This window comes from Schistocerca serialis, chromosome 6 (genome assembly GCF_023864345.2).
Source record: "Schistocerca serialis cubense isolate TAMUIC-IGC-003099 chromosome 6, iqSchSeri2.2, whole genome shotgun sequence".
Classification (NCBI taxonomy): Eukaryota; Metazoa; Arthropoda; class Insecta; order Orthoptera; family Acrididae; genus Schistocerca; species Schistocerca serialis.
Window position 1 is genome coordinate 86,123,068 of NC_064643.1, and position 15,864 is coordinate 86,138,931.

Consider the following 15,864-nt stretch of genomic DNA (forward strand, 5'->3'; position numbering starts at 1 on the left):
CATGCCTGTAATACTTCCACAGTTATTAAAAAGTTGTTAAAAGGCAAAACCAATAGTTCATCATTTATATAGATAAAAGTAGTAAAGATATAGGAAAGGAAGAGTTGCGGTGTCAGAACGAAAAGTGATACATCGCTCAGGAACGAAGAAGGATGTAAACAGCGGGCGTTACGTGGTGAAAACAAATCAACTGATAAAATAGTAAGTCTGTAATTAGGCATAAAGCACGTAACACTGCACATGGAAGTTAAGAAGAGATTTAATATTCGAAACTAAATTGTTCAGTCCGAACAAAGCTTATAGCACAACTCACGACCAGTTCACACAGCTTTACATTCGTCAGTACTTCGCTTCCTATCTTCCAAACTTCACACAGGTTCTTCCGCGGAACTTGCAAGAATAGCACTCCTGTAAGAAAGGATATTGGGGAGACATGGCTTAGCCACAGCCAGAGGGTTGTTTCCAGAATGGAATTTTCATTCTGCAGCGGAGTGAGCGCTGGTTAGAAACTTCCTGGCAGATTAAAACTGTCTGCCGGACCGAGACTCTAACACGTACCATCCGCACAGACATGTTATGTCCAAGGGGAGGACTGTGATGCGCATCATTGTTTGACAACAGCTTCCATCTGAGTTCTGCACGGAAGTGCAATCCAAACAAAACATAGAATTTAAGAACCTTCAACATCGCAGCGCGTCAGCAATCGTTGGTTAATATATTAAAAAACTAGAAACCCGCCTCGATTGCGAAAAAAGCGCCTAGTGTTAACCTAGGTTTCGGCGTAGATAACTACACCTCTTTCAGAACAATAAAACCCACAAGTGCCTAAGAAGACCTATACATTTATAAACGAAAAAAAGGAAAACACAAACAGTACATATGTACAAAGTCAAAACCACTACTTAATGGTGTACGCTCCACCTCACACCGGCCTATGTTCGATGATAATCTTCTGTAGCTGCAGTTTATGGCGGGTCATGACCCATCGAACATAGGCCGGTGTGAGGTGGAGCGTACACCATTAAGTTAAGTAGTGGTTTTGACTTTGTACATATGTACTGTTTGTGTTTTCCTTTTTTTCGTTTATAAATGTATAGCTACGGTGCTCTTTTAATCATTGACAAAGGTCTTCTTAGGTACTTGCGGGGTTTATTGTTCTGAAGAAGGTGTAGTTATCTAAGCAGAAACCTAGGTTAACACTAGGTGCTTCTTTCGCAATCGAGGTGGGTTTCTAGTTTTTTAATATAAAACATAGAATCGTGGGAAGGACCGTGCCGGGGCTCGTTCTGTGACAAGAGCTTGCGCCTGCCTGGCAAGTGCTGGCCAGTTCTGCAGTGCTCGGGGCGCCGTCAGCGCGGAAGGCAGACCGCTGAACTTGGACGCCTGTCGCTCGGTCACGAAACAAAAGCGCCGAGTCATGCCGCGTGGCCGTGCGTGCACACACGTGGTCCACATCTGGCGGCGGCGTCACGCCGTGACGTCGCGCCGGACGCGCCTTGGGCCCCGTGGCGACCTTGTGCCGATATTAGAAGCGAGGGTCGCGGCCGGCCACACTCGCCGTAGCTGTCTTGCGCGGTCCGCAGTCGCCGCCGCGGACGGCCGCAGAGCCTGCCTGCCCTGCCTCACCACACGCACCCGCGTGCGTTCCTCACCTGCGGGCCACACGTGAGTCAACCACTCTCCTGCTCTCCTCCTTACTTCGTAGAGCAAACCGTGTAACTTTCTTTTGTCAGCCGCTACTTCTTCCGTTCCTTATCTCGCGTAAATGAAATGTGTTCCCCGTTTCCATTGTGGACAACCACCAGCTGTACAATAGAATTGACAATGAAACTTGTGCCAGACTGGATCACGAAACAGAATTTCCCGCTAATCGCGGGCGGTTGCCTTGCCATTAGGCTTGGCTCATGTCCAGACCCAAACTTCCACGTGTCGTAAACCCTGTGTGTACAACCTGTACTTGTACATCCATTATCAGTTATGTACGTTTCCGTAGACGTATGCTTGACGGCGTATAGAAGAATGGGTCTTGCCATCACTTGTGCACGGATAGCCGAATGGTAAGGTGGCTGCTCGCTATAACTCGCAAATCCGGGTTCGAGTCCTGCTCCGGCGCAAATTGTCATTGTCGTTATTCCAGTATTCAGCTATGGTTGTCTTTATTCGCAACCGCGAATACATTTCATGCATTTCATAAAGGCTGCAATGGTCGCACTGCCTCTTCCTTCGGGCATGCATGCACGATCGTAATTGGGAATAACGCTGTCATTGCAATATCGTACTCATTTCCTACGTCTCTTGGGATTGGCGCTCCTTGTCTGGGCTGCGCCATTTTGAAAAGTATTTCCAACATTTCACGATACAGTCCTATCGTTATCAGATCGTTCTTTACGGTCCTGATCCCTGTATTCGGTGGACGCCCAAGGCCTCTTTTCGGTTCTTTTCAGTCTAGTACTGTTTTTGTCATATAGTTCGGTTCACAGTGCGCGGCATGCCCGCACCGGCGTAGGCGATTCTCTTGTAGCTCTCCCACTGTTTATAGCGGTCGCGCGGTTCCACACTGTAGCGCCCAGAACCGCTCGGCCACTCCGGCCGGCGATTAAAATTCCTTGATAGTTGCCACTTCACGTGGTGGAGGTGTCTTCCTCCACTCAGAGCGTTCAACGTCACTCCCGAACTGTACGACGTTGCCAAAATGCCACAGCAAATGGTCAGTTCACTTCCAGTTCCTCATCTGCCATTTTTTATTGTTGCTTTTGGATCCCGAATCCTGGATCCGGCCCTTTTATTTCGTATTTCATCATCTCGATAAACACACACAAACCATCATACAAGAAACAATGTTAACGTACATTTCGCACACACCGCTAGCCAAAACTACTGGATTCTATCGCAGAAGACGCAGTTCGGCTTCACATATTCAAGTATTAGTATCACAGACATCATATTACAGCAAGTAAACTTTATACGGCGAAACATGAAATCAAACTTTTTGAACGCAGCTAATGATCGTGTTGCTGGTTCGATAAACTAATAGACGTAACGGCCTGTCCTGCAAGTTGTGAATCTCGGAGGCTGATAATATTATTTTTTTAAATCTTTAGTAAAATCACTATTATTATTTTCAGTTAATTGGTTTCAATGTAATTTGTCATCTTTTTCCTTGGTCGCATCATTGTTGCCATCGTATTGACCCTTTCATCTGCTCTTATTTTTCTTCGTATCATTCATTTTTCGTCCGAATCTGCCTCTGTCGCCTGTAACCTGTAAATCAGTTCTAAGCACTACTCCTCACCGGTCGGTATCGTGTCAGCTCGCGTAGCAACAGCGAGATGTTACAGTTCGCTTCGGTGCTTAAACTTAATTTTTTGTCTTGATGTTGCTCGTAAAAATTAGCTTCAATCACCGTGAACAAAACGATTTTAGTTCTGCCGCAGATTGCTGACCGCCGTTTTCTCGGAAACACCGCACATCACGAGGTAGTGGTTAGCTCAGCATTCAGGGCTACAAAACGCGTCGTCTGCCGCATTTCAGTCATTGGTAGCTTATAATCAGTGGTCGAGCGAGCATCTGGCATTTCTGGCGTACCTCGCGGCGGCCACTTAGAACATTGCTCCCCGTTACACCAAGTAATTGTAATCGCACTGCCGGCCGCTGTGGCCGAGCGGTTCTAGGCGCTTCAATCTGGAACCGCGCTGCTGCCACGGTCGCAGGTTCGAATCCTCGGGCATGGATGTTTGTGGTGTCCTTAGGTTAGTTAGGTTTAAGTAGTTCTAAGTCCAGGGGACTGATGACCTCAGATGTCAAGTCCCATAGTGCTCAGAGCCATTTTAATCGCACTATAGCGCCTGAAGCAAGCCTCTGGTGTGCCTCAGTCGTCCAGACCAATCTCTGTAACCTGGAGCTCCCGTTCATCTGACGTCCTCATGACCACCATTCTGAACGGTAGCTTACAGCTAGTCTTCTCACGCGTTCTTCCTTTAACTTTGCTAGTTACTTCAACATTCAGATTGCTCCTGTTAGTCACCCCCAACTTAAAACAATTAATTTTTATAAGATTTTTCAGTGTCCTTATCCTTAGAAGCTGTGGATGTTATCGCCGAGCCGAGGCACTCCGGCAGACCGATTGGTTTTATAAAGGTATTTAGATGTGACTCCGATTTGGAACTGGTGGCAGTTCACACACAGTGGCCCTACTAGTCGTAGAAGTTCTAGCGACGCGCACCAAGCATTAAGGGAAGGGGGGGTGGTGTATCAGAAGTTGAAATACTTCGAAAATAACCTTATTAAATGCTAACTTTTGTAGACAGTGCAACTAAATTTGGCACAATTGTTAAGGAACGTAAGATGGATACACACATACGTTTTAATGCTTATTGAAGTTATACGTTTTCAGTTATAAACAACTGAAATTTTTTCAACAAGGTGAGTACAAATGTACTTTTTTGAAAAATCTCTCGCAACTAAATTAATGTATTTTTGTAAAAAGTTCGATATACCATTATTACGGATATCTATGGAACAGAGTATTGATATCTTCTTTTGCAAGGTTTTTGCAGCTCTCCAAACTTCTGTGTAAAACAATATACCAAATCTTACGAATTTTCCCTTACATAAATGTCTCACTACTGTAGTTAATGAAAACTCTTTCCACAGAATGTTTTACCATAATATTGACTAATTGCATGCCAAATATTTGTACTATAATGTCAGGGGTTTGCGCGGAAAATGTACATAAAGTTGCCAAAATGTAAGTTAAGGTAAACCTGAATCTAAGGTTTGACAGTATTTCACCCTTATCTGGGTGAACCAGTGCAAACCATATGCATTCTCCTCTTCATCTCCAAACAGTCTTTTGTTTGTTTGTCGTCTTACGTTAAACTGATTTTCAAACTCCGTAACAACAATGTCAGCTGCATCAATTCTCCTGTTATTGATTTCCTTCAGTATTGACAGTGTGAAAGCTCCTAGATAAAATCCTAGCCTCTGTAGAGTCCGTAGTCTGCCAAGATTAGCATAGTTAGAAGAGAAGCAAGCATCATACGCTGCAACCTCATCAGCTGATGTGGAAACAAGTGTTGTCTTGGGGCATGGTTTTCCTATCAGAGAGTTGTAACTTCATTAGGATTTTGAGTTCTGCACACACTTTTGTCGAAGCTCTAGCTATGCTGAACACCGAAATATTCCCTACATTGCGACTGCATAAAACTGGAAGAAAACACCGCAGGAATAAATAATACGGGGAAATACAGAACAACAAAGGGGCGTGACGCCGTAGAAGCTTTTGTTAATTATTATTTTTATAACGCTTAGGAGTGGAACTGGAACGTAATATTCAAGAACTTAAATTTCAATATCGTATATTAAATGAAGATCCAATAAAAAAAATTTCACAGTTTTGGTCACTTTCGCGTACGTCCCCCTTTAAGACAGTCTTAAAATTCTGGTACAGATTCTGTTATGAGAACAATGTCCTCGGCATACGAAAATGTTCATGGAGTTGGTTTCTGTAGATGTTCTGTGACATAGTTCATGACTAGACTGAATAGCAGTTGTCTTAAATCAGATCCTTGGTGGACCCGAAATTTTAACTGAACTGACACCTTCAGGGCTGACAACTTTTGTCTTGAAGTGCTCACACATGTGTTTGAGAATGTAGATGTGCCTGTCCTTTAGGATTTTAACTTTATGAATATCGATTATAGTTCCCACCCCGCTGTCAAAATCACATTGGTTGGACGTAGTTTTTGTTATTTTATGCAGTCTGTTTGCCAGCACTCTTTTCAACGCCTTCAGTATTTGTGATGTTACCTTTATTGCACGACATCCCCTTTGTTTTTGTAGAGGGGTTTGGGTCACTTCGTCCAGGCACTATTCCTTTTAATAAGGTAAGATTGTTCAGCGAGCGATAATATTTTAGAGTTTAGAAGTTCAGCCGATGATTTACCAGGCTCCTTTGCTTTGCCGTTGTTCCTAGTTTTAAGTGCAGTATTTACTTCTTCTGATGTTGAAGCTTTTAATGGGTTTTCAGCTGGTGGTAAATCATGTAATGCTTCACGGGGTACTTTTCGTTTAACAATTTCTTTTATAATAGTAATTCCGTTATTCATTAATTTTATTATTGGAAGTCAGTAGTGTTCCAGAACTATTTACAATATACTAAATGAGAAACCCGACGTTGGTCGGGTATTTATTTATTCCATTCTTCTATTAGACCATCTCCTCTTCTCTCCTATCTCTCTGTCCATTTCCCCCACCGTCAGCGCAACTCCGCCCCACTGTCTCCGTCTATCAAAAAATGGTTCAAATGGTTCTGAGCACTATGGGACTCAACTTCTCAGGTCATTAGTCCCTTAGAACTTAGAACTAGTTAAACCTAACTAACCTAAGGACATCACAAACATCCATGCCCGAGGCAGGATTCGAACCTGCGACTGTAGCGGTCTTGCGGTTCCAGACTGCAGCGCCTTTAACCGCACGGCCACTTCGGCCGGCTCTCCGTCTATCTCCTCCTGCCCTCTCTCTCTCTCTCTCTCTCTCTCTCTCTCTGTGTGTATATTTCCTCCTCCCTTCTCCCGGTCCATCACCTCTTCCCCCCCCCTCTCTCTCTCTCTGTCCACCTCATCATCTCCCCTCTTTCTGTCCATCTCCTTCCCGCCCCTCTGTCACCCCTTCCGTCTCTGCCTGCCATTCTCCTCATCCCTCTATCATCTCCTCTTCCCCCTCCCTCTGTCTATCACCCCGTTATTACCTCCCTCCCTCGCACCAGCGCTACTGGGAGGTACGTGGTTTTTAGCCCATAGTATTTGTTTCCAGATAGAAGGTAATGTGTGTACCAAGTTTGACTAAAATCGATCCAGAGGCTTAGGAGGAGACGTTTAACATATGGATGTGAGACATACCAGGTGGTTATAATGAAAGTACAGGTACACACGAAGGTCCAGTATGGGCTGTAATTATGTTATGGCAGCGAAACATGATAGATATGCTAATACATTAACGTGGTACCCATTTACACTGGAAAAAAATTGTTCTAATTTGGGCCACCAGGTACAAATCTGTTTGTATGACGGTATGATATCCACGTTCTCTTTTGACAAACCATAACGTGAGTGAACGGTATGGCTATTGAGAAGAGAGAGACCGTGCGCAGTCAGTGAAACTGTTTTGTGTGAACGGCAGCAATTACAGTCCTGCATTGAGAGAGTATTGACGACTGAAAAGTCTGAGCAGAGGCCCGATGTCTTTAAATCGTTTACACAATACGATAATGAAATTTGAGAACAAGGGTGAGCTTCATGTGGCGCCTGGAAAAGGCAGGCGTCGTTTCCCAGTTGAAGTTATTGACTAGGCTGCTGTTACTGTAAGTGACCACGTGCCCCGGGTAGTGCCGCTCCTCACGCAGTGTCACGAGAATTGTCCATCCCTTGGCCAACAGTACGGAAAGTTCTGCGGTCTATTTTACACTGGAACAAGTACGGGATACAGACGGTGCATGAACTGAAACCTTATGATACCCAGCAACGTTCTGAATTTGCACTTCGGTTTCTGACACGGATCGAAGTTGAAGACCCGGCAATATTCTATGGAGTGACGAGGCACATTTCACACTACAGGATTCAGTTAATACACAGAACTGCCGAATTTGGAGTGCAGTTAATCCGCGTGTTGTGCACAAAGAGTCACTGCACTCCCCGTATGTGGCTGTGTGATGTGGATTCACGAGCACCTTTATCCTCGGTCCGTTCTTCTTAGAAGATGACACACCTACAGGGCTTTCAGATGTACCGTGAAGTTATGCACGTTATTGAGACCTACTTGTACAGCATGTAATTCCTGCTTCGGTAGAGCGCAACTGCGTGAAAACCACTGTTTTCATGCAAGATGTTCAAATGTTCAAATGTGTGTGAAATCGTATGGGCCTTAACTGCTAAGGCCATCAGTCCCTAAGCTTACACACTACTTAACCTAAATTATCCTAAGGACAGACACACACACCCATGCCCGAGGGAGGACTCGAACCTCCGCCGGGACCAGCCGCACAGTCCACGACTGCAGCGTCCAAGACCGCACCGCTAATCCAGCGCGGCTTCATGCAAGATGGGAAACACCTCATGTCCCTCGCCCAGTGAAAGAGTGCTGTCTTCTATGAATGTGTTATCTCCAGAGGTTTTCCAGATGCATGACCTGCAGTATTACCTGGTCTCAATCCATGTGACTTTTGGCTCTAGCCATGTCTAAAAGAACGCGATTACCAGGGACACCTTCGATCTCCACCTGATATGAAGGCCAGTATACAGGAACAGATTCCACAGGAACTGCTGCGAGCAACAGTTGATAACGTCCTTTTACGAATGCAACATCTCGTCGACGTCTCCGGAACTCACGTTGAACAAATTACGTAAGCGCTGCTTGATAATTGAATCAACAATATGCCTCTCTCATTTGTTTGAACTTTTCTAGCCACATCCCATTCGTGATCCATTACACATGGAAACATTTATACACTTGCTGTTTGCATTCACAGCGCCAGATTTGTACCTGGTGGTCAAAATTAGAACTAATCGATAAGTTTCGCAGCCACGCGATAATTACAACCCATACTGGACGTCTGCCAATAGCTGCACTGTAATTATGACAACACATATTGCACACATAAATATTTGATTTTCTCCTGCTTTACACCATAACACACGGCAGGAATTCAACTGTGCATCTCGATCTTAGGTCACATTCGCTCGTTGCAATCCTCATTCCCTCGACCTGGTTACACACTGAACGGCACGAATAAGAGACAAACTGCACTTCATAGTTTTAAATGTATTACAAGCCAACTAAATACAGGAAAGAAATACCAATAAGTCCTTTTCGCTCGTTTTTATTTCACCCCTTCTCATCCATACCCCATCCATAGTGTTAAATAGTTCAAATGGCTCTGAGCACTATGGGACATAACTTCTAAGGTCATCAGTCCCCTATAACTTAGAACTACTTAAACCTAACTAAATTAAGGTCATCACTCACATCCATGCCCGAGGCAGGATTCGAACCTGCAACCGGAGCGGTCGCGCGGTTTCAGACTGTAGCGTCTAGAACCGCTCGGCCACCCTGGCCGGCCCATATTGTTAGAGAGAAATCTTATTCCCACAGTATTCTTATGCAAATAATAAGTCATATATGAAATTTCTCTAGGGGTTCCTGGGTAATGCTTCAATGTTACCCCTTTTCATTTCCAACCCTGCTAACAGTAAATCCCTCTCGTCTCCCAGTCTTTAAAGAATTGAACAACCGTCTATAAAACATCATTACGCTTCTGCTTCCTGTGCAAATACACTCCTGGAAATTGAAATAAGAACACCGTGAATTCATTGTCCCAGGAAGGGGAAACTTTATTGACACTTTCCTGGGGTCAGATACATCACATGATCACACTGACAGAACCACAGGCACATAGACACAGGCAACAGAGCATGCACAATGTCGGCACTAGTACAGTGTATATCCACCTTTCGCAGCAATGCAGGCTGCTATTCTCCCATGGAGACGATCGTAGAGATGCTGGATGTAGTCCTGTGGAACGGCTTGCCATGCCATTTCCACCTGGCGCTTCAGTTGGACCAGCGTTCGTGCTGGACGTGCAGACCGCGTGAGACGACGCTTCATCCAGTCCCAAACATGCTCAATGGGGGACAGATCCGGAGATCTTGCTGGCCAGGGTAGTTGACTTACACCTTCTAGAGCACGTTGGGTGGCACGGGATACATGCGGACGTGCATTGTCCTGTTGGAACAGCAAGTTCCCTTGCCGGTCTAGGAATGGTAGAACGATGGGTTCGATGACGGTTTGGATGTACCGTGCACTATTCAGTGTCCCCTCGACGATCACCAGTGGTGTACGGCCAGTGTAGGAGATCGCTCCCCACACCATGATGCCGGGTGTTGGCCCTGTGTGCCTCGGTCGTATGCAGTCCTCATTGTGGCGCTCACTTGCACGGCGCCAAACACGCATACGACCATCATTGGCACCAAGGCAGAAGCGACTCTCATCGCTGAAGACGACACGTCTCCATTCGTCCCTCCATTCACGCCTGTCGCGACACCACTGGAGGCAGGCTGCACGATGTTGGGGCGTGAGCGGAAGACGGCCTAACGGTGTGCGGGACCGTAGCCCAGCTTCATGGAGACGGTTGCGAATGGTCCTCGCCGATACCCCAGGAGCAACAGTGTCCCTAATTTGCTGGGAAGTGGCGGTGCGGTCCCCTACGGCACTGCGTAGGATCCTACGGTCTTGGTGTGCATCCGTGCGTCGCTGCGGTCCGGTCCCAGGTCGACGGGCAAGTGCACCTTCCGCCGACCACTGGCGACAACATCGATGTACTGTGGAGACCTCACGCCCCACGTGTTGAGCAATTCGGCGGTACGTCCACCCGGCCTCCCGCATGCCCACTATACGCCCTCGCTCAAAGTCCGTCAACTGCACATACGGTTCACGTCCACGCTGTCGCGGCATGCTACCAGTGTTAAAGACTGCGATGGAGCTCCGTATGCCACGTCAAACTGGCTGACACTGACGGCGGCGGTGTACAAATGCTGCGCAGCTAGCGCCATTCGACGGCCAACACCGCGGTTCCTGGTGTGTCCGCTGTGCCGTGCGTGTGATCATTGCTTGTACAGCCCTCTCGCAGTGTCCGGAGCAAGTATGGTGGGTCTGACACACCGGTGTCAATGTGTTCTTTTTTCCATTTCCAGGAGTGTATATTAATGTGTTGAATATTTTACGTTACCGTGTAAGGGGGAAAAAGTTTAGAAAGAGTATGAAATGGTTTAAAGTTTGTTGAGAGCCGATAAACAGTCTCATTATCAAACACCGGATGAGTATTATTCTGTGTAATTCGCTCTCCGTTTTAATACAATCTAGTATTTGAGACTTCTCAGAGTTTGTGATGTCATATCTTCTGAACTACGTGTCTCACAATAATATAATTTTGCAAGTACATGCAATGGAACATGTGAATACCTTCTGCGAAATACGTTGCGAGCAGAGGTAATAGTGAAGAAGTAAAAAAGTTAAAACATCATGCCTGATGCGGCAGCTTTGCTGTATGAACAGCGAATGTAGTAATCGATAAATTCTTTTCTTTTCAACACTTAGTGGGAGGTGTCATCACTTTGTGGTAGGTGTCAGCGAGAAGGTGTTTTGTAAAGATTTGCTGTTACGTGTAAACTTTGCTGTAAGTCGCTACGTGCTCCAATTCACAAATACTGGATGAATATGGACTGGGTATTTGTGCACCGTGCGTTACGCTTTATTTCACCCCCTCCCCCCCCCCCCCCCCCCCCCACACCGCTACCTCTCTGAGAGTTATTACCACTACTGTGCCTCTTTTGACATAGTAAGTGACATTGGTATCAAGTTTGGTTGAAATCGATCCAATAGTTTAGGAGGAGGTACTGAAGCTACGTAGATACATACGTGAATTTTTGTAAGGTACAGAGATTTATTGTGTTTTATTTCTTTTTCTGATTATTTCTAAATTTTGAGACTTTGAAAATTATTAGCTGGCTGTTGATTTCGGAACAGCAACCATACTCTGGGGATCTTTCTGGTTTCTATGTTATCAAGACTTTGTTAATCACGTCTAGTGATTATAAATGAGATATTTGGATGATTGGTGCTGGGCGTGGGTGAGAGTAGTGAGATTCGTGCAGCTTCACTTGTCGTTTGCAGCACGAAATTGTCACGCCACATTAGCCGCTAACAAGTCTTCCGTTTTAGGGAAAGTATCTGCACTGTTTGTCAGGCTAAGTGTGAGTAAATGCTTCCAGTCATATCCAACTTATAATCACTTCTCTGTTCACGATGTAGCGGTACTCAGCTAAGTATATCGTGGCAGTACCACTCCAACATTATTTACGTGCGACACATGTTACTAATGTTTGTAGAGATTTTCAGACCCAGTCATTGGTGAACTAACTCCTAAATATAAATTACTGCTGAAGGTAAACAAAAAACAAACATGAAGCTTTCACAGTAATATCATTACCTGAAAAGACTTTGATCTTATCACGAATAGTTGACAATTGGAATGTTTATATTGAAGTATACGAAAATGTCAGGAAAACAAAATGAATATGCACTTCAATTGCTAACTGCAGAATAATAGCAGATCCACTTTTACAAATTTTACAGGAGAGACAGAAAGGTACTTTATCCAAAAACTCAAAATCAGAATTATTATACACTGTCTAAAAACATGTGGTTGTACAGTACTTTAGATAATGTACTTCATGCCCAACTTTGTGCTAGCAATAGCTTAAATTTTTTTGGACGTGTACCCTATCATCAGCAAACAATACGGAATATAAATTAAAAGCCTCAGGTTTATATCGTCACTAAGGGAAGCTTTTTTGCAGAACTCTGGCCATCAGGTAATGTAATCTGTACAGTATTCTGTTTTCATGAGAACAAAACCAAAACTGTCTTTCCTCTACGAAGAATGAAATTTGAGGTGTATCATCTCACTAACAGTGTCATATAGTTCCTGTTCTGTCAGTTGCCTTCTGATTATGATAAAATCCCCATATCTCTATCACTTTTTGCAGTAACCGGCAAATTATACGTACTGCTAGAACCTATTTATTGACTGTGTGTAAGTTCCGTATATGCAGCAAACGATGCGGCTAACTAATTGGATTTCTTTGATGCACAAAAAAAGAATTTTGAAAATTTTGGATATCTCCTTTCTGCAGTTAGTGATTCAGTTAGTTGCAAAGGTAACTGAATATTATCTATGCAGCAAATGTTTTAATGAAGTAAATGGGAATGGCAAATATTATTCCGTCGAATTAAGTGTCCAGCTACTCCCGAAGCAAGCAAATTATGAAACTAGAAACGCTGTAAGCCTGTATTCTTCCCCCACCCCTCCGCACCCCAGGCACGTCATTCGTGATACTTGGCCACCTCAAGGTATCGCTAACTTCATTTGAGGGTAGGTTAAAACGACGTAGATTCCGGTTTTGTGGGGTTAACCGTGTTAATGTTGTTGTTGTTGTTGTTGTTGTGGTCTTCAGACCAAAGACTGGTTTTTTGCTGTTCTCCGCGCTAGTCTGTGTGGTGCAAGCCTCTTCATCCTGCGCAACTACAGCGGGCTACATGCATTTGAACCTGTCTTGGTCTCCCTCCACAATTTTTACCGCCCATGACTTCTTGAAACCTCAAGATGTTCCCTACCACCCGATCCCTTATTATATTCAAGGTGTACCAAAGACTCTTTTACGAAATAATAGTGCGTGTGGCATGCATGTTCGAAGGAACATTGCATCGCACTTCCTAATAACACAGGCACTGCTATTTCGTATTTATTCGCCAATACCAGGCCCTTGCCTCTCAAGAAACATATCCTTCTTGACCGAGTCTGTCAGGAACCTTAACAGAAGAACTGGCACCAGTTTCTCAAATGACGCCAGTGGCGGTGCAGCACATTTACCACTAGACACTTCGCAATATACGTGCTTTGTCTATCGAATACAGCTACGTTCAGATGTCGGAGCCCAGACAGCCACGACGAGCGACATCTGTCGGGTACCAGCGATCGAAAGACACACCAACCCTAGCGACAGTAGGCATCCATATGTCAATTGACATGTGGTATGGCTGTAGATACATTACATTTTCATAGGGACAGAGACGTGCAACGTGCTACCTAACGGTTAATGGTAAAAATGTGACCCCGTCGTGTCTCTAAGCGATTCAAGTAACGAATTCACCGTTATGCCCTCAGTCCCAAACTCTGAACGACGGTGAGTACCGCCTCACAAGCGGTCCCTCAGCAGACGTTTGGCGCTTGGTGACATAAATGTTCGCTTCCTTCCAGTGAGGCAACACGACAGTGGACAAGCAATTGTATTCTTTCCGGACGGAACGTACTATCTACGTACTACAACGAATGCAGTAACGTGACTTCGAGGCCAGACGTGCTCTTGCGTAGACGTGTCTGCAGACGCCCCCGACGACGGTCGGATATCAACCTGACAGCCAGGTGCAATGGTCTGAGGCGCCATCTCTCTTCGTAGCAGGACTCCTTCTATTTGTCATCGCGGACCCCTTACAGCGCAGCGGTAGTCGACGATTTTATTTTTTGTTGCCCTTCTTGGCAAGCCATCCTGGGTTTCAATTTCAGTGGGATACTGCCCAACCGCACACGGCGAGAATTTCTACTGCTTGTCTTCGTGCTTGCTCTACCTTTGCCAGCAGTGTCGCTGGATCTCTCCCCACTTGAGAGCGTTTGGAGCTTTATGGGCAACGCCCTCCAGCCAGCTCCGGATTGCCGGCCGAAGTGGCCGAGCGGTTCTAGGCTCTACAGTCTGGAACCGCGCGACCGCTCCGGTCACCGGTTCTAATCCTGCCACGGGCATGGATGTGTGTGATGTCCTTAGGTTAGTTAGGTTTAAGTAGTTCTAAGTTCTAGGGGACTTATGACCTCAGCAGTTAAGTCCCATTGTGCTCAGAGCCATTTGAACCAGCTCCGGATTCTGACGACCTAACACACCAATTAGACATCTTTTGGTACGATATCTATCAGGAGAACATCCAACAACTGTACCAATCTATGCAAAGCCGTGTAACTACGTGCATAAGGACCAGAGGTCGACCAATACGTTTTTGACATGCTCAATTTGTAAAGCTCTTGCTCTTGAATCACGCATTCAATTTTGCTGGAATTGTAATAACTCTTTTCTCTGTACATGTACGTTAGTATACCGATTTCCACCACACTCAGATAATTCCTTTGTGGGACGTACATTTTTTTTTCGTCTTTGAGTGTAATAATGATTAAAGTAGTAGCCGTGTCTCGGTAATACTGTTCTTCTGTAACTGTTGACCCGATACCCGATGTTGGGGATGCAGCAGCTTTTTCCATCGTCATTCGGTGAAGGTCATTGGATGAAACATGAAACAACATTTAAATTTCTGAGCCATGTAATGATTCTTCTTCTTCCTCCACGTACAAGTCTGAGAAGCATTATACACCACTGGCCAATAAAATTGCTACACCATGAAGATGACGTACTACAAACGCGAAATTTAACAGACAGATGCAGGAAGAAGATGCTGTGATATGCAAACGATTAGCTTTTCAGAACATTCACACAAGGTTGGTGAAGGTAGCGACACCTACAACGTGCTGACATGAGGAAAGTTTCCAACCGATTTCTCATACACAAACAGCAGTTGACCGGCGTTGCCTGGTGAAACGTTGCTGTGATACCTCGTGTAACGAGCAGAAATGCATACCATCACGTTTCCGACTTTGATAAAGGTCGGATTGTAGCCTATCGCGATTGGGGTTTATCTTATCGCGACATTGCTGCTCGCGTTGGTCGAGATCCAATGACTGTTAGCAGAATATGGAATCGGTGGGATCAAGAGGGTAATACAGAACGCCGTGCTGGATCCCAACGACCTCGTATCACTAGCAGTTGAGATGAAAGGCATTTTATCCGCATGGCTGTAACGGATCGTACAGCCACGTCTCGATCCCTGAGTCAACAGATTGGGACGTTTGCAAGACAACAACCATCTGCACGAAAAGTTCGACGACGTTTGCAGCAGCATGGACTATCAGCTCGGAGACCATGGCTGCGGTTACCCTTGACGCTGCATCACAGACTGGAGCGCCTGCGATGGTGTACTCATGGACGAACCTGGGTGCACGAATGGCAAAACGGCATTTTTTCGGATGGATCGAGGTTCTGTTTACAGCATCATGATGGTCGCATCCGTGTTTGGCGACATGGTGGTGAACGCACATTGGAAGCGTGTAGTCGTCATCGCCATACTGGCGTATCACCCAGCGTGATGGTATGG

The 15,864-nt window shown here is 45.3% G+C and overlaps 1 protein-coding gene across 1 annotated transcript in view; it reads left to right on the plus strand.

The window, feature by feature from the left end:
* The first annotated feature begins 1,552 nt into the window (after positions 1 to 1,552).
* LOC126484097 (UDP-glucosyltransferase 2-like) overlaps positions 1,553 to 15,864 on the plus strand; it is a 134,021-nt gene continuing 119,709 nt past the window's right edge. The window contains exon 1 of the mRNA XM_050107473.1: positions 1,553 to 1,665. The gene's annotated coding sequence lies outside the window, so the exon portion shown is untranslated. The remainder of the gene's footprint in view (positions 1,666 to 15,864) is intronic.